The following is a 20,664-nucleotide window of genomic DNA, read 5'->3' on the forward strand; positions in this document are numbered from 1 at the left end:
TATACCATCGTTAAAAAAGGCACAGTCTACTTGGCCTTCATGGACCTATCCTCAGCTTTCGACTGTGTTAACAGGGGGAAGCTGTGGGGGTCCATGAAGGATAAGGGAGTGGACAATGATATTATAAACTTTCTGGCTGACCTCCATAATAACACCAGTGCAAATGTAAGGTATTCCCAAGATTTATCTGTAACTGAGGATTTTAGAACCGGGAAGGGGGTTAGGCAAGGATGCATACTGGCCCCTTTCCTTTTTAATTTTTATATAAACGAACTGGATGGTGTTCTACGGGAGGTAAAATCAGATAGCCCAAGGGTGGGGACTAGAAGTATTCCAGTCTTGTTATACGCAGACGATGCGGTTCTGTTAGCAAGAACTGAAAATGGTCTTCAATTGTTACTGAATGCATTTAAAAAATTTATGGAAGATAGGGATTTATTAGTGAACAACTCCAAATCGTTCATCATGCAGGTAGGGAAACAGCCAAAGAAACAATATACTTTTAAATTAGATGAGACAGTTATACCACTCTCAAGCACATTTTCCTACCTGGGAGTACTTTTTGACTCTAAACTATCCTGGGCCCCCCAACTCGCAAAGAAAAAATGTGATGTTTCAAAGGTTAATGCCTCCATTTTTAACTTTGCGTCAAAGCTTGGCAAAAAACCAACGGCTGCTATGATCAAATTGTATGAAGCAAAATCTGTAGCTACCGCAGCATATGGGAGTGAGCTTTGGGGCTATATGGTGGGGGAACAACTTCAGACCACAGAAAATCTGTTTTATAAACGGCTTTTGTGTGTTTCGGCCTCTACCTCAAACTTCATAGTACATGAGGAACTAGGAGTAGGGTACCTGAGTGATATCCTGACCCTACGACCTCTGCTATGCTGGCTGAAAATGTGGCTATGTGAGGAAATCCCCCTAACACACCTAATTGTTAAGGATTTCCTGGCTCTTGAGCATGCTTCACGCACTCCCTGGTTGAAGTACTTAAAATCATGTTTTACCGAGATGGGTCGTCCGGAATTATTTGAACACCCAGAAGGAATTGTGAAGGCGGATGTTGACTCAGTTAAGCTGTTGTTCCTCCAGCGCAAGAAGGCTGAGAGGGAGGGTGTTGAGCTACAAAAAGTTAGTGTGAGGAAATTCATTATGGTAAAAACATGTTTGTCAACAGAGCCTTATCTACTCGGCACTTTCAGCACCCATGATAAATTTCTGCTTACAAGATTTAGATTTAATCAATTTCAACATCTGCTTATCAGACCCAAAAAGGAGAGCTTCTGTAAACATCCTCTGTCCTGTGGCTGCGACGGTAAGTCTCCTCAGGACATGATGCATTTTATGTTCTTATGTAAATACTATGAATTCCCCCGTAAACGCTTCTTAATTGCCCTTTTAAAAGAAATGAATTTTAATCAGATACGACCAGCCTTTTTATATCTACAATTGCTACACAGCAATAGTGTCCTTCAAGTTCTTGAATTTTTAAAACTGACTCTTAAACTGCGACTAGGCCTGGATCAATGACTGAATCACTGTATGTAATGATCACAGCTTTTTTTATCTTCTGAATCTACAATGTAATTTGATGTATGTACTGTATGTTTTTATTGTACTTTTATGGTTGAAATATTACCGAATAAAGTCTGTTTTGATTTGATTTGACTGTGAGGTTTCGCACTAATGAACATAGTGTGGGGCGGGTCCAAGGTCTGTGAGCTATAAAGTAAAGTCCCAGGGTGAGGTGTTCTTCACAAAGACTAACTTTATGGTCTTGTCTGAGTTCAATTTGAAGCAATTGGATTTCATTCATGTGGCTACTTTTGTCTAGCATGTGAACTTGTTTCTTGTGTTGGGTATTTTGTTCGAGAGGGAGAGTATCAGTTGTATGTCATTGACGTTAGTGAGGATGTTTATGTTGTTCGCTAATATGATGGGGTCATGCAGATGTTGAAGAGAATTAAACTGAGCGAGAAGCCCTGCAAGACTCTGCAAATATGTTTTGTGCACCTGCAGTGTGTAAAGTAAATTAATATAACCCAATATTTGAACACGATTTGCCACTTTGTGTTTCTAGTGTGTGTTGTCTAAAATAATGCTCCCCCTCAATAAAATAACGGGTTATGTTAATTGACTCTACATGATGCAGGTGCATAAAAAAAGGCATTGGGGTCTGCACTAAGCCAGGGCAGCCTATCAGATAGGGCTACTGGCCCCACTATGGCTTCTGGTGAATAGTTTACTTTCTGCTGCCATACCTGGAAATTACACCTACATTGCTTAAAATAATTCAATTCAGCAGAGCAATGCAAACTCCTTTGAATACATCATAAAATAACTAAATCAAAATACACTTTGCAAACAACTTGCTGTCATGTTTCATTACTGTGATTACAGGACAATTTATGTGTTAAACAACACATCCAGCTCTGTGCTTTGCATAAGTGAAAGTGCCCTATTAGTGATCATAAATCAAAACGTATAAACAATGATAAAAATTAAATGAAGCCAGTAAACACAATTCATAATAAATATAGGTTGTGTATGAATTAATACAAGTGGACATGCCCATTATCGGTTTTTAAATTTGTTTTATGTGCATCCAACTGTGATTTTAGCAATACATTTTCTTTTCGCTCTATACACTAGACTTCAGTGATGTCTATTCAATTCAATATTAACTATTCGATTTAAAGTCATAACATTATAAAGGTACATCATTACACATGGCAATTGATATCAAAATCACATCACATTATAGAAAATCTCAAGAGGTAAAAATTTGCATTTCCATGACACAATTACACGATGAAAACTCAGTGCAATCTATACTCATTAAAAGTCTTCCTTTCTTTTATAGCGTGCTTATTGTGGGACACAACACTAACACAAGCCTCCAATGTGCCTACGGTTTGTTAAATAATAACAGTGCCGTACTGCACTGTGATGTCAATTATTGTGCTTTCATTGGGATCAAGGTCATGTTCAATCACTTTGTGGGATTCAGGTTCATACGTCATATGAAGTCATGTCCTGTTATATTATGAGGTCAAAGTGCATGTGACGTCACTTTCAATACCACTGCCCTTTTGGTGATTCAATGTCCATTCTGAAACATCTCATTGATGGGGCTTAAGTGACTGAAAATCCCATAATAACAATTCTGGGACCCACAAGATGTAGTTTATCCTATTTTGTACAGTACATCATAACAATCCTTGTCCGAATGTCAGACATTCTGGGACATATGTACAAGCCCCTTTTGCCATGGAAGTGTCACTTTCTGTCGAGGCTCTGGTGGTGGTATGCCATGCACCATATTTATAAAGTGACAGTTAGACACTTTTTGCAGCTTCAATCACAATCAATCAATCAAAGCATTTGTATAGCGCGCTACTCACCCGGAGGGTCTCAAGGCGCTTGGGGGAGGGGGGTACGCTACTGCTCAAACAGCCAGGTCTTGAGTTGCTTCCTGAAGGAGAGGTGGTCTTGGGTCAGACGGACGTGGATGGGGAGGGAGTTCCACGTCTTGGCCGCCAGGTAGGAGAAGGATCTTCCTCCCGTTGTGGCTCTTCGGATGCGGGGACGGCGGCGAGGGCGTGGCTGGTCGATCGAAGCTGGCGGGTGGGAATGTAGAAGGTCAGGCCCTCGTTGAGGTAACTTGGGCCTTGGTTTTGGAGAGCTTTGTGTGCGTGGGTGAGAAGTCGAACGTGATTCTCTTGTTGACGGGGAGCCAGTGTAGGTTTCTCAGGTGTACGGAGATGTGGCTGTGTCGGGTAATGTCCAGGAGGAGGCGTGCTGAGGGGTTCTGAATGCGCGGAGTCTTTTCTGGAGTTTGGCTGTGGTTCCGGCGTAGAGGGAGTTGCCGTAGTCCAGTCGGCTGGTGATGAGGGCCTGGGTGACCGTCTTCCTGGTTTTGGTGGGGATCCACCGGAAGATCTTACGTAGCATGCGTAGGATGTTGAAGCATGATGAGGAGACGGCGTTGACTTGTCTGGTCATGGAGAGGGAGGAGTCCAGGATGAAGCCCAGGTTGCGTGAGTGGTCTGTTGGTTTGGTTGCGCTGCCCAGGGCAGGGGGCCACCAGGAGTCGTCCCAGGCGGAGGGCGAAGATCCCAGGATGAGGACTTCCGTCTTGTCTGAATTCAGTTTCAGGTGGCTGTTCATCATCCACTCGGCTACATCTTTCATCCCTTTGTGTAGTTTGGTACTGGCGGTGGCGGGGTCGTTGGTGAGGGAGAGGGTCTGCTGGGTGTCGTCGGCGTAGGAGATGATGTTGAGGTTGTGTTGCCGTGCGATGGCCGCAAGGGGGCTCATGTAGATGTTGAACAGCGTGGGGCTGAGTGATGATCCTTGTGGTACACCGCAGATGACTTCGGTGGCCTCTGATCTGAACGGGGGGAGGCGGACTCTCTGTGTTCTTCCGGCGAGGAAGGATATGATCCATTCCAGTGCCTTCTCCTGGATTCCGATGTTGTTGAGGCACTGCACTAGGGTGCGGTAGCAGACCATGTCGAACGCCGCGGAGAGGTCCAGGAGGATGAGGGCCGCTGTTTCCCCGTTGTCGAGCACGGTTCGGAGGTCGTCGGTGGCTTCGATGAGGCCGGTCTCGGTGCTATGGTTGGCCCGGAAGCCGGACTGCGAGTGGTCGAGGGATCGATTTGTCTCGAGGAAGGAGGCTAGCTGTCTGTTGACGGTCTTCTCGATGACTTTGGCAGGAAAAGGAAGGAGCGAGATGGGGCGGTAGTTTTGGAGGTCGGAGGGGTCCGCTGATGGATTCTTCAGTAGGGCGCTGAGTTCAGCGTGATTCCGGCTCTCTGGGAAGGTGGCGTTGTCGAAGGAGGCGTTGATGATGTTCTTAGATGGGGTGCGATGACGGAGTCGGCCTTGTTGAAGACGTGGTGAAGGCAGGGGTCGGTTGGTGATCCGGAGTGGATGGAGTTCATTGTGCGGATGGTGTCTTCGGTGTTGACGGGGGTCCAGGCGTGGAGGGTGGTGGTGGGGGGCGTTGGTACGGTCGTATGTTGTGTCGGCTGTGTGCTGAAACTGTTGTGTATGTCTGCGATCTTGCTGTGGAAGAACGAGGCGAGTGAGTTGCAGAGGTCTCGCGAGGGAGTGATATTGTTGTTTCCGGCGCTAGGGTTCGAGAGCTCTTTGACGATGTTGAAGAGTTCCTTGCTGTTGTGGGCGTTGTTGTCCAGTCGTTCCTTGAATGCGGTGATGTTTTCGAGTGGCGAGCTTGAGGGTGGTCATGTTGTCTGTAGTTGGGTCTCTGCGCCAGGCTTTCTCGAGGGCCCGGCAGTTCTTCTTGGAGCTCTTGAGTTCGTTGGTAAACCAGGATGCTTTCTTGGTGCCGGGTCTGGCGGGGGGGTCTTAAGTGGAGCGAGGTCGTCTGCGCAGTTGCTGATCCACCTCGTGAGGTTGTTGGCGGCTTGGTTGGGGTTCGCTGAGCTGGCGGGAGGGTTCTGCCTCAGGGATGTGGCGAGCTGGTCGGCTGTGATCTTGCTCCAGCTTCTGCGGGGGACCTGTTGCGGGTGGTGGTGGAGCGTGGTCCTTCTGAAGCTGAAGTGGATGCAGCTGTGGTCTGTCCAGTGGAGTCCGGTGGCGTGGCTGAAGGAGATGTCCTTGCTGGAGGAGAAGACGGGGTCAAGCATGTGGCCGGCGTAGTGGGTGGGGGTGGTCACCAGTTGCTTGAGTCCGAGTTTGGCGAGGTTGTCCAGCAGGGTGGTGGTGTTGCGGTCGTTGTTGTTCTCCAGGTGGAAGCTGAGGTCCCCGAGGAGGATGTAATCAGCGGAGGGGAGGGCGTGCGGGCTGATGAAGTCGGCGATGTCTTCGCTGAATTGTGTGCGTGGTCCCGGAGGTCTGTAGATGAGGGTGCCTCTGAGGGTGGTCTTGGGGTCGGTGTGGATCTGGAAGTGCAGGTGTTAGGCGGCTGTGAGGGTGTCGTCGGAGTTGGTTGTGATGTGGATGGTTTTCTTGTGGACGATGGCGATGCCTCCTCCAGTCTAGTTGATGCGGTCCCTCCGGCTTAAAGCCGCTTTGTAAATATGCACCCTGTTACGCAGGTATCTGCGTGAATGAAGCGTGCAACGGTTGTTGCTGTTGGTGTTTCACCTCAACACCCATTGATTTTTGGTGCTGCCCCAGATTTACAAGGAATTGTAAATCTGTGGACGCATCATTAACTAAAGCCACGCAAGAGAAGGCATTAGAATGGGGAACAATGAGAAATTCTTTAAGCTCTCCTCATTTTTAATTTTTCTTTGTGTTCTATGTGCTGCCTTCTGCTGCTCGCATAGAAAGAGCAAAATGCCATTAATGTTTTTTATGTGCAGGAAGGTGTCCCTTCCCGCACATAAACAATCATTAAATAATAGCGATTTGCTACTGCTATGTGTGCTTTAAAATGCAGCACACAGAAGTAAGAAATAGACAATATTTAATGATTGTTTATGTGCAGGAAGCGCATAAACAATCATTCCCTGCAATGCAGGTACGCTTGCATTATGGAGCAAGGGTGCCTGCGTTGGCACTACGCAGCTGATTTTAGCAACAGCGCTATGGACAACACAGGTGTGCATCGCATTGTAGTAAATATTGCGCATTAATGCGTTTTGAAAATGTCAGAGCATGGCGCTGCCAAATTCAGCACAGCTCTACGCTCCGACATTTTGTTCTACATATGCCTCTCTACTCTTAGATTTGTACCACAAACAATAGTCTTTGCATCAACAAGCAACATCTTATCTTATGTTGAACGATTTGAGCATGTGCTTCCAGGTGCTCAGCACCTGCACTTCTTTCACAGGGCCGAGGCTACAATTTCTGAACCTGCAGGTCGTGGTCTTAATAATAATTGTTCAATTCAAAATAAAAAGAATAACATACATTGCATTGTGACTGGCCGGTAAATGTTCATAGGCAGGCCAACATATGCCTGTCCAGGCAGGCATGATTGTGTATCACCACTTTAGGGATGATGTCCTCACGGTGATCACAAATCCCAAAACTCATTCACAAACTATGGCTTGCATTCTATTCCCCTAGTCTGCTGCACCCTGCCACTGATTGAGCCTAAACCTCCCATTGAATAATTGTAGCTGGGGGCTGGCTCATGACAGAGTTGAGGCAAGGAAGCTGCAAGAGCGCATTTGGAACTTGGGAGTGAGGGCTCTTGAGGAAGAATAAATGAAAGTAAGTGTGGACTTTCCACTTGTTGCGCACCCAGAGTAGCTTATCTGGCAGCCCTGCATTGCAGCTATCCTCAATGTGCTTGTTGAGGCTGTGGCCCAACACAACTTTTGTGCGCCATGGCATTACCAGTGCAATCTGTGCGCTGCACCCCAGTAATTGTAATGGTAATTGCTGAGTCCAGTAGGCAGCACAGCCATACTTACCGGCATTGGCAGCATTACTGCCGGGGACAATGCCTGTGCTGTAGCAGGCAGGATCACAGCAAGCTGATCAGTGAATGCTGATGCCGTCCCCATCCCTTGACCTACGAATTACAGGCAGCACTAGCAGTGACATGACCTGCTGTGCTCAAGCAGCCGCCTGTTCCGCAATAAACCCAGTCATACCACAGTCATACCACACTGAATAATATATACAAAAAAGCATTTTCATTTGGTGTACATTTTGTTTTTGTACTCAGTGTAGGTTTATCCGACTCTGCTTATTAGTGATGAAAATCAGGCACAGCAGTTAAAAATAGACAGGCAAATAGTTCCCGTACTAAAAAATGCACGGGGCTTATCCCCTAAGAAAGTGGCAGTAACATTACCGCAAATGAAAGTAGGAAAAAACTCAGAAATAAATGAAAAATGGATCACCCTGGCATTACATAGCAACAAGGAACAATGAGCGAATAGAACTAAGATCCATACATTTAAAGTAACAGAGATGGGACAACTGAGAATGTGCTCATGGAACATAAATGGATTGGGAACAAAGATTCACAATGCACACATAGATTCCATATCGCTCCCATGTCAGATTATTTTCTTACAGGAAACGTGGGAAACCAAACCATTTATGTTACATGGATATATAGGTCACTTTGAATATGCAAATAAAATCCATAAATTTGATCGACCAAGCAGGGGGTTAGCAACATTTATTGCGAGTGACCTACAGGTTGAGCACGACCGACTGGACCTAAATAGTACAAACATTTTAATAATTAAACTGAAATATAAAGCAACTAATCAGAAACTAAAGTCTCTATATTTGATTAATGCATGTATTCAGCCAATACGCACTAGTAGGGAATCTACCTGTGAAACACTTAATACATTTCTATTGGAGCAAATGCTGGAAGACCCTATAGCAGACTATATCTTGACTGGGGACTTTAACCTAAATTTAATGTCACCTTTTATAAGGGATGATATTTCTCAATCACAAGACCATCAATGGTCAATCCCCCATCAGGACCTAGGAAAAGACATTAACCACCTCAGTAACAAAATAGGTATACAATTTGTTAAAGATATTAAGGCGATGGGTCTGCGAATTCTTAACGGTAGATTTAAAGAAGATATGCCACCAACCTATACATACTTTGCGCACAATGCAAGGTCAAGGATTGTTTACACAATGACATCACTTAATAATTTTCAGAACATTATCTTATACCAGCTAGAGAAAGTCCCAGAGAGTGATCATTGTCAGCAGATAATAACAATCAATATTGGGACTAATACAAACCAACCTTACCAAATGGCCTCGGGTTTCATAGGAACTGTAAACTATAAAAAATTGTTTTGGACTGTCCAGAATAAGGATATGACAAATGAAGAAGTTGAGAGAACAATAGAGAATTGCTTCAATGAATCAACATTGAAAACATCGATAGAACAGTGGGTATATTTTACCAAGAAGCTTGTTAAACCCCAATCTCAACCTCAAATGCGATTGAATAAAAGGAACCAAAATGGGGAACGAAAGGAAAAGAAAACATATATAAACCTGCCATATACAATTAAGAAATTAAAAAGAGCTCGAAATATGTTGAGAAGGAAAATTTAGAAATCCGTCGCTAACGAGGACATACTAGGCAAATTGAAATGTCTAAATCAAAACTTAAAGAAGTTAATATGGAACGAAAAAAAACAAGCAAAACTAGTATTCCGGGCAAAAGTATTCCATGCAAGTAAACAAACAAATGCAAGAGAGTTCTGGAAGATCATAAATGGACTGATTCGACCAAATAAATTGGTGGTTTCATCTGCACTAACGGAACAAGAATGGATCACATTTCTTATAAAACATCTAAACCAGAATGGCTCAATAATGACAAAAAAAGAACCACAACCTACATACAGTTATGACTGTAATACGGAAGCACCAATTATAATAACAAAGGTACAACTGATAAAGTTAATTAAAAAACAGAAAGATGGTGCACCTGGACCAAATGGCATCCTGTTTGCCCTCTACAAAGAAAATCCAGATCTATGGGCAGTATATTTAGAAAAGCTATTCAAAGAAATTATACAGGAAGGTGTCATCCCTGAATCATGGCGAGGGTCTTTAATTACAACAATCTTTAAAAAAGGAAACTGGGCACTTCCGGAAAATTAAAGGCTTATTACCCTACAAGACACAGATGCCAAGCTGTTTGCTAGGATTGTGCTAACTAATTTAAATGAATGGGCTTCAAAAAATAAGATATTGCCTTTGAATCAAACAGGCTTTATTAAAGGGCTGGGGACAACGACAAATTTCCTGGCATTATCTCTTCTAATGGACAAAGCAATCAGAGTAAAACAACCCCTGTATCTATGCTTTGTAGATTTTAAATCTGCCCCCGATCGTGTTCAAAGAAACTTATTATGGAAAAAGCTCCAAGAAAAAAACATTCCAATGTCCTGTTGAAACTGATTCAGCTACTGTATAGTAAAACCTGGGTTAGGGTGAGGATGGGAAATGGCCAAACGCTATCAAAAGAAATAACAGCAACCGAAGGCCTAGAACAAGGCTGTGTACTAGCCCTACTCCTTTTCAATTTGTTCTTGGCAGATTTAACTGAAACCTTAGATGAATTAAACGCACCCCCTCCGAAAACTAGCTGATATGCATATTTCTAATTTGCTCTATGCAGATGATGCCATCCTACTAAGCCATACTAAAGTGGGACTACAGTGTTTAATCAATCGAACATTCAAGTACGCAAAGGAAAACGGGATGGAGATGAATGAAACTAAAACCAAGATGATGGTAGTCACCAAGAACATAAAACTAAGACGTAAAAGTAAATGGTACATGGAGAACAACCAACTGGAACAAGTTGAAGTATATAAATATTTGGGTGTACTATTTGATGAGAAGGGCAACTATCAGCCACAAAAAAGGGATATCCAAAGGAAGACAAACGCCGACTGCAGCATTTAGAATCCTACAAAAATCACTTGGCAATCTCACATATGGGCCGCTTTTGAAGATTATATGGGCTAGACTGCTACCAACCATTACATATGGCAGTGAATCATTAATGGGAAAGGATACTGAATTAATAAATAATGCTCTATCTAAAACATACAAATCATTATTCCACCTCCCAATGAATGCCTAGCCTGCACAAATTAGACTGGAGTTCGGTCTAAACAACCAATACTATGTGAGAAAGGGTAATTTCATTAAAACCTGAAATCGGATAAAAAACAATTACGATAATCAGATATCCCAGCTGTTATGGAAATAAATAAATAATAATGTTAAGTCAACTGTATGGAATTATCTTAAGGTAGCGATAGAGGAGTTTGCGGTTATTACAATCTGGAATAATACGATAAATAACACATTGTTAAAAAAAATAATCAATAAAACTACAAACCATCTATCCCTCGTAAAGGACAAAGATATTCTAACAAAAAGAAAACATGCTTGGACAATAATAATGGAATAAGGACATGTAGGCATGCACTGAAATGTAGTCTTCAATCGAATGATATAGGTATGAACGCTACCTTTGTGAGGTTCCTACTAACAGCGAAAACAAAATTAGGAGATTAAGTTTTAAAATGAAGTAGTTTGATGAAATTTAATGAATTTTATGGTGCAACATCTTAATCAAACAATAAAGCATTAGTTAGCACAACGGGAAAACATAGTATTCAAAATAGCAGGGACATATACAGGCTGACCACAGAGGTCACAGGCAGCAGCAGTGTTGAGATGACAGACAGCGAGAGTAAAGAGGAGAAGAAACAACAAGAGTGGAGAGAGATAAAATGGAGCAAAGTGGAAGAAAAGGAGGAGAGCAAATCAGATACAAAGAGAAAGCAGCCATGATGTGAAGAAGAGAGCATTAAGAAGAGAGATGATAGAATGAAAGGATCTGGAGGACAGGACAGAGGAAGAAAAGCAGACAAATGATAACATTGAGACACAAGTAATCACTGCTAGAGAGTGATAGTAAAGAGCCAAGATCGAGGGAAGAGACAGCAGAGCACGGATGAAAGTGAAGAGAAAAAAGGGCAGGGCTAAAATGATTAGAGGGCAAATCAGAAATACAGGGTGTGACAAAGGTGATAGAAAACAATTAGAGAGGTGAGTGGATAGACTCTTAGAGCAAAGACTTAGGGGACAGACAACAGATCAAGGTTAGAAGATAGAGACTTAGGCAGTGAGAGTGTTGAAAGTGGGGCTCACCGGAGGAAGACGTGTGCGCTGGCCGCCTTGGCAACATTTTCAGGACCTGCACTTCTTTTTTTACAAATTAAGCACTGACACCATCAAATATAATCCTTGGCTGAATACGTAACGTTTATATTGTGTTGCATCCCACAATTACAATTACCAAATAATTATTTCCAAGCAATTTGGAAATGTTGTTACAGGAGTGAAATGATGTAAGTTCATCACGCCGTTTAGTGAAAGAAAGGTGTGGCTTGAAGAATGAAAATTCTCTAATGACGTCTTCCCGGATACGTGTCTGCTAGCCTTTATCAGTACCTCCACCACTGTCTTCCCCTACTGCGCTACTGCTACGTACACCACGCTTACTGCACACAACTGCATGTCCCAACGCCTTCATCATTCAGATTCTCAGATTGAAATTCTTCTGCTTGATCCTAAATACATTCACTTACACCCTACTGTGAGTGTTCCACAAACATCCACGTTTTAGGAAAAACTATCTCCTCGTACCTTGCAAATAATCAAAACATTTCTACAACTTACATTTTCTGTTTACATGCCCTAGAATCCCAAGTTAAAAATTCTTTCCGCCCACTTCCATTTTTTTACTTTTATGTTCAATTCATTCACTCAATGTTTTAACCGTTGGGTAGGTTCCACAAACCATGACTTTATTATAATAACCCAATGCATTTCGGGAAATTAATTCCATTCTGCAGGGGCATCTATAATATATATAGGTAACATTATTTGGCGGTCATGATAAAATCTTTCTTTAACGTTTTACAGAACAAGTTTAGTCAGTTACAAACCTAAACCACAATTTCGAGCAACAATATTTTACATTTATTTAAAACTTGCTAATGTATTCATTTCACTTAACTGGCCTGACTCTACGCTTGACCCCTGAGCTTCTGTGAAAAACCAACGGTTAAAACATTGAGTAAAATGAATTGAACATAAAAGTAAGAGTAAAAGGCAAAAGGAAATGTACGAAAAAAACTTTGAGAATAAAGATAAGAAATTGATTCATTGGACCCAAACTTATGGTATGGCAGTGCAGCCTGATGAAATCTGCCACAAGATTCCAGTTGTGGAGTTGTATATAGATATTAGCATATCAGGACCTAAAATGCCAGCTTCTAAATAGGAGACTGCTATTTCTCTGGTCAAGTGCTGACAACATTAAATCAAGATTTTTGTTGGGATAGATCATTGCACGAGTGAAACTGAATTATTGTTTTTTGGACCAGCATAGCTCAAGCACGTTTAATATTGGAGGTGCAGTATTCAAACTTTATTGTTAATAAACTACAATCGACACGATTTGCATTGGGCCTGTGTGTTTTTGTAATGATGCACCCAACTTGTTTTATATTCTTACAGCAGCTTTGTTTGAACTGTATTTGGAGAGTTCGATTTGCATTTTGCAATACTATCGATACATTATATTTTCCTTTCTTGTCTCCAAATTATCCTTTCAGTCCAATGCATTTCAATACGTTTGCAAGGTACCCAACATGCACTCTGCCACAGAGCTGACTGACATGAAAAATTCGTGCTGGCCTGTAATATAATGCATTATCTACTTTGACCAATATTTCACAATCCATCACACTGTCTATTTTGTAACAACCCTCTCAGAGTAGACAGTAAACACGCACTTCGTCTGTTTCTGTGCACCCTGGCCAGTGCATGCCATACGATTCTGGCAGTCTTGGAGGTTTGATCTTCCCTCCAGGCAACAATAATTTGTTTCTTGGGGCCCGATGTAGGTAAATGGCTTTTTCCGATTTTTAAATACCGAGGCGGGCCGAATCGGTATTCAGAAATCGGAAAACGAGATGTAGTAAAAAAACACCGAATAAAAACCGATTCGGTCGGCATCGGTATAGTGATTCGATACGTACCGAATCGGCACGGACCGAATCGGAATGTACCGAATCGGCAAACACTGAATCGGAAATTGCCGAATCGGCAACTACCGAATCGGCAATTACCGAATCGGCAAATACCGATTCGGCAATTACCGATTCGGAGGTCGGAATACACCCCCATGGCCAAAATGCCCATAGGAATGCATTGAACGATCCGAATCGGTAAAATCCGATTCGGTTAAATCCGATTCGGTTAAATCCGATTCGGACAAATCCGATTCGGTAAAATCCGATTCGGTAAAATCCGCTACAGCCAATGAGGTGGCCCCACCCTCCCCCACCCAAGCAGGGAGTGGCTACCCAGGCAGGTGCAGCTCATTAAAAGAACTTTCTGGAGAGCCAGCCTGAGCTGAACACTCACAGTGAGCAGCAGTGGGAGCAGGAGCCAGAGAACTGTGGATAGCAAGATGGCAAGCACCAGTGAGAGCCAGAAGGCTGGCCAGAAGAGAAAGCCAAAGTTTAGTAGCATGGAGCTGCAGGTGTTGGTGGAGGAGGTGGTGAGGGTGCACAGGCAGCTCTTTGGGAGGCTGTCCCTCACTGTGCCGGACAGCACGAAGAGGAGGCTCTGGAGTGAGATAGCTGAAAAGGTCAACGCAGTAGGTGTCACCCCCAGGTCCCTTGATGACCTTAAAAAACGCTTCTACGACATCCGCAGCCTGACCAAACGAAAGATGGCTGAGATCCAGAGGCAAGCAGGACTGACAGGTGGAGGCAGGAACCCGGCGCCACCCCTCACTGAGCTGGAGGAACTGGTGTCCAGCACCATTGAGAGGGAGTGTGTGACAGGAATCGGGACCCTGGACAGCTCAGCCAGAGCTACAGCTACAGGTAAGAAGCATGCGCATCATGGCACACCCTACCAGACACCTCCCCTTTAGACACAATGCACAGCCAAACCCCAGCCCAGTACTGTAACCAACATACAAGAGAAAAGCATCATGGTATATGTAGTCAGCATAAGTTAGCAAAATATGGCAGTGCAGAACCACAAGATACAAAAGAGTGGAACACATTCAAAGGAGATGCAAGGACATGTGCAATGCTTTAATTGTAGTGACTATAATACATCGGCAAACAATTTACAAATGCTTCTTTATACCTAGGGGCACCATCAGGCGGAGGACCACAAGCTACAGAGGCACCAGCACCAGCACCAACTACCAGTGCGGTGGCAGGGTCTAGCACGAGTCAGGCTGCCGAGGAGGAGGAGGAGGACAACACCATTGGCCAGGGACATGAGGGAGACCTGGTAATCGACTATGCATTCCTTCACTCCCCACAAATGTCAGGCACACCCCCCTTGCTGTTCTCCCCTGAGAACTCTCCGACAAGGGCCCACCCTGCACCTATAACACCTCCTTCCACGAGTATGGCTGTGGCTCCAGTCAACCCTATCCAGGGAGCAGCGGGTCAGGCCCCGGCCACCACCACACCCACACCAGTGGCACCCCAGCCCACACAGCAGGGCGGCAGCAGCAGTACCCGGAGGCGTGCCATTTCCAGCACTGCAGCGCCGGCACCGGAGGGCAGTGTCTTCTAGGGCCTTGAAGGCAGCATGGTAAAAATCCAACGGCAGCAGGCAAAGTCCATCATGGCCTGCCAGCGCCAGCTCCGCCAGCACAACCTGCAGATGGGCGAGATGGTGAAAGGGTTCAAGGCATTTGTAGACACTAACAAGGAGGTTGCTGCAGGTCTTGGCAGGCTGACCACAGCCATAACACAGTTATGCGGAAGACTTGAGGAGCACGAGCACTCGCGCAGGATGCCAATATGGAGGCAAGTTTGACCCAAAACACCGCCGAGGTCACCAGGGGAATGGCCCGCATCACAACAGCCATGGAGGCAATGATAATCTCCAACACTGCCGCCAATCCAGCCCTGGACCTGGGGGATGCTGGGGACAGCAGCAGCCGCAGCAGCCCGGCCAGCGCTGCGTCGGAGCCGCGCAGGAGCACCAGGCGCTCCGCAGAAGCCGCAGGACATGCGGAAGGGGGTGAGGCACACCCCAGTGGGGCTGCCAAGCGCTCCAAGAAGTAGGCTTGCCAGGGCGGGTGAGGCAACCCGGACCTTAGACATGTTTTTTCTTTACTTTTACATTTTATTTTGTTGCACATCAGTGCAGTAACGGTGTTGCAACATTATTAAAATTTGCTTTTCCCCAAAACCATTTACCTGTCTGTGCATCTGTACTCACTCAGAAATAGTTTTCTGTAATCTCCTCACGTCTGTATCTGCCATCACTTGGCGTAGACACCCCAGCAGGCTGTGCTAGTGGCAGAGCATCGTCGTCGTCATGGTCCTCGTAGTCAGACAACTCCACATCAGTGCCCTTCTTCACCGCAAGGTTGTGCAACATTGCACAGACAGCTATGATCTTGCAGCAGGTGATGGGGGTATACTGCCTTGCACCTCCACTCTTGTGCAGGCATCTGAATCTACTTTTCCAGATGCCAAAGGTCCGTTCAACTACATTCCTTGTGCTTTTGTGGGCCCGGTTATACCTCCTTTGGCTGGGTGTGGAGGGGTTGAGGTAGGGGGTGAGTATGAAAGAGCGGAGGGCATATGCACTGTCGCCTGGAAGGGAAAGGGGTAACATTACTCACATGCATACATGTATTACACCTAGCTACTTTGTGTTATGGGGGTCTGATGATGTGTCTCACCTAGGAGGTATCCTTCACCAAATTCGCCAGCCATCAGCCGTGCATAGATGCCGCTCTGTTGAAAAATGTAGGAGTCGTGGGTACTCCCTGGAAATTTTGCTACCAGGTCTGTGATGGTGCACTTCGCATTGCAGATCACCTGCACGTTGATGGTGTGCGTAGACTTCCGATTGCGGTATATGTATTCTGTGTCAGCTGGGGGGCAAATCGGAATGTGCATGCCATCTATGCAGCCAATGATTTGGGGAAATTGTGCCATCTGGTAGAAGTCAGCTTTAGTTTGTAGCAGTTCTGCGTGGGTTGCAGGGAAAGAGATGTATTGGTCCATCCTGTGTATCATGGCGTCAAGGAATGTGTGGAAGAACCTTGACAGGCTGCTCTGGGTCACCCCTCCTACCGCCGCAACTCCACTTTGATAGCTGCCAGACGCAAGCAGGTGTAAGCTGCAAAGCAACCTGGACGTGTGCTGGGATGGCGTGTGCCCTTGGGGTGGGGTGGTCCAACAGTGGTTTGAGGTCCCTGATGAGCTCCAGAATGGTGTCTGAGTCCAGCCTGTACCTCTGTAGGATCTCTGCCTCTGTGAGCATGAACAGGGTGATCCTCTGTCTGTAGACCTGTTCCTCTCTTTGCCATTCCCTCTGTCCTTCCTGCTGTAGCCGTAGCCGCCTCGCAATGACATAAAAAGCTGCCATCCTGCAAGTTGCAATGCATTTTGGGTGTGTTTTTATGGGTTGGAGTTGGTTACCACCTGATTGTAATCCATGGTAAATACCAAGTGAATAATACCGAATTTGAGCCGAAATCGGAGTTTCTGTGCTTCCCTACATCTCCCCATCTGTCCGAATCGGGGACTTTCCCGATCGGTGATTCTACCGATTCGGTAGGTTATCTGATTCGGCTGATGTCCGATTCGGTGTCACTACCGAATCGGTACATGGACCGAATCGGATATTTTCCGAATCGGTGTCACTACCGATTCGGTACATGGACCGAATCGGATATTTTCTGAATCGGTGTCACTACCGATTCGGTACATGGACCGAATCGGTATTTTCATCCGATTCGGTGTGTTACCGATTCGTTACATTTCCGATTTTCGGTATGTACGTATTGGATTATTTTCGATTCGGGAGTCATTCCGATTCAGTTTTTGTACCAATTTGGCCGTTTTTCTTTGCCCTACATCTCGATGGCAGTATACCGATCGGTAAGGGCCAAAAATCGGTATTTTCGGCCGTTACCGACCGGTAACGGCCTACCTACATCGGGCCCTTGGTCACTTAAAAGGATTAACAAGCAGAAACGTCGATAATTTATATTCATTAGGTAGGAGTTTTACCAAACTCCTTCAAATGGGAAAGGTTGCATGTGAACTCTGTGAACTTACAGCCTGATTCATCATTCTCCCGTTTTGCAAGGCCCTAATAGCGATTCATAGTGAATCGCTATTAAGGACTCGCAAAACGGGATTCATGTAGGAATATGCAAAAAAAATGCGATTCCTACTAATTCCTTATTTGCGATTAGCAAATTGCTAATCGCAAATAAGATAGCGATTTGAAGGGTGCCAGGGGTGTCCAAAGGACACCCTGTAGCACCCCTCAAATGATATTTGACACAGGTGTTGCACACACACATGTCCAAAGGACATGTGTGTGTGTAACATGCAACTCAGAAAAATGCATTTAAATGCATTTTTCTGAGTTTTCGCAATTTACCGCGAGGTCTGAACTCGCGGTAAATTGCGCCTAGAAATTGCGAATTCGCAAAATATAATTGGATGATGAATTGCATTTAAGGAATCTCAAATAGAGATTCCTTAAATGTAATTCCTCGCAAAATTGCGAGATCGCAATTAGCGATTTTTACATTTGGGATGCTGAATCCCAAATGCAAAAATCGCTCTCGCAAAGGGCCAGATTCTCAGAATCTGGCCCTTTGTGAGCGCAAAAAAGCTTGATGAATCAGGCGGTTAGTTTGCATTTTACATTACATACCTGTTCACCCACCAGATGATGAGCAATTAGCACATTCTGGTTTGTATAAAGATATTAGCATATTGTCAGCTTCTAAATAGCAGACTGCTATTTCTCTGGTCAAGTGCTGAAAGCGTTAAATCAAGATTTTTGTTGGGATAGATCATTGCACGAGTGAAACTACATTATTGTTTTTCTGGACCAGCATTGCACAAGCACTTTTAATATTGGAGCTCCAGCATTTAAATTTAATTTTTAACCCCTTAACTGCTGGGCCTTCCCCCCCCCCCCTCAAGTACTGAGCCCTTTTTGGGCTATTTGGGGTAATTAGCAATTAGGCCTCTATGACTTTTTGACCACATAAGGTATCCACTCCAAATTTGCGTCCTTTTCTTCCAACATTATGGGGATTCTAAAGGTACCCAGGGTTTGTGGATTCCCCTGGAGGGGACGCAGAAATTAGCCAAAATACAGATATGTTTTGTTTTTTCTAGGAAAAATTGGAAAAAAGGGCTGCAGATGAAAGTGTCTGGCTTTTCCCCTGCAAATGGTATCGAAAAAGGGATTGTGATGCTGAAATCACCATGTTCACAGCTTCCAGCAGACTTTTATCGGGAAAAACAGCATTTTGCCATTTTTCGGGGACATAGCCTATGTTTTCTATTTTTTGTGCTTTCAAACTCTTTCCAGTTAATTGTAGAAATGGGTATGAAAGCAATAATGGATCCTGGAAAGCTATACATTTTAGAAAAGTAGAAAAAATTCTGAATTTATCAAGGGGTCATTTGTGTATATTCTTTAAGGTTTCCTTAATATAAAATAGTCATTGAATATAGGAAATATTGAAAATTTGTTGAAAAAAAACAGATATTTGTGTCAAATATGACAGCTGTTTGAAACCAATATAACGTTACATCCGGTGAACCGTTCTTGTTAGACGGACCGGGAGGGTCGGCCGAGATTACGGGGAGAGGTCTCCAGGGAGAGCCGTCTCCAACGACTGTACAGGTAAGTAACTTCCCCCCCACAGACGGACACCACACAAGATTGAAGGTTAACGAGACTTTATATGCAATTCTTAGGTTACGTCGTTATGATACAAGGAGGTCTGGACTCAGGGGTCCCCTCGGTTCTGATCTCTGGTTGAGGAGAAAGGGTAGCGGGACAGTCTTAGTTACCAATGAGTTAAATAGCTCTCAATCCTCGAGCTCGGCGTGGTTGCTGATCGGGCCGTGGAGGAGCCAAGCAGGTCCCGAGATGGATGAAGGATGGTCGACGGGCCGTGGAGAAGCCAAGCAGGTCCCGATGAAGATGACGGTTACAACGGTCCGCGGCCTCGCCAGCAGATCCGGACGACGATGAAGAATGAAGGTTACGACGGCTGTGGCAGCGCCAACAGGCAGGACGATGGTGCACAGGACAGAGCTACGGCAGCGCCAGTAGTCCGTCCAGGATGAGTTCCTCTTACGTCTCTCGACTCCAAGATACAACTGACTTCCTGCTCTGGAGCTGCCCCAGTTATAGGGCTGGCGTGCTTTGATGTCCGGACCCTCGCACTTGGAGGTCGGGAGGTCCGGGATGAGGGAGTCCAGACACCCAGCAGGGGGGTGGAGCCAGCGCCCGGGGAGGCGATGGGCGAGCGGCACTGGGCGGGGGGAGAGCCATCGGCACCTCTTTCTCCCATTGACTTGCCAAGTAGCCCGCTCACCTCCTGGGTGGAGGGTGGTGCCGGATTGTCTGAGGCTGGGCTAGGCCCAGGGTTGAGGTCGATCGGGGGCCAGGCGGCCTCGTGGCGAGGTGTCCAAGATGGCGGCCCGGGCTGGGTGCATGGGCCGGCAGTGGATCGGACCCACGAGGTTATCATGTTCGAGGGCAGGGGTCCCTGAGGGGACGCAGGGCGTGCAATGGTGGTGTGTGGTGCTTGCGTGACTGGGCTCGGGCCTGGTCGAGCCGGGGGAGAGCGGCCCGTCATGTGGCCTGTCCAACATGCGTCCCCCCCAGCTGAAGGCGGGGAGAGTTACCCATCCTCTTGGGGACTCTCTTCGTCGAGGCGGAAAAACCGGGACAGGCCATCGGCGTTGGCGTGGTCGGACCCAGGCCGGTGTTCGACTGTGAAGTCCATACCTTGTAAGGAGATGGACCAGCGTAGCAATTTTGGGTTTTCCCCCCGCATATGCATCAACCACTGCAGGGGTCGGTGGTCAGTCTGCACCCGAAAGTGGGTGCCAAAAAGGTAGGGCCGGAGCTTCTTGAGGGCCCATACCACAGCGAAGGCTTCCCTCTCTATGGTGCTCCAGCGTTGTTCCCGGGGTAGGAGTCTCCGGCTGATGAAGGCCACCGGTTGATCGAGGCCTTCGGTGTTCACTTGGGACAGGACCGCCCCAATGCCCTGGTCGGAGGCGTCCGTCTGGACGACGAACTCCCGGCTGTAGTCTGGGG

Source organism: Lissotriton vulgaris, chromosome 11, assembly GCF_964263255.1.
Source record: "Lissotriton vulgaris chromosome 11, aLisVul1.2, whole genome shotgun sequence".
NCBI lineage: Eukaryota > Metazoa > Chordata > Amphibia > Caudata > Salamandridae > Lissotriton > Lissotriton vulgaris.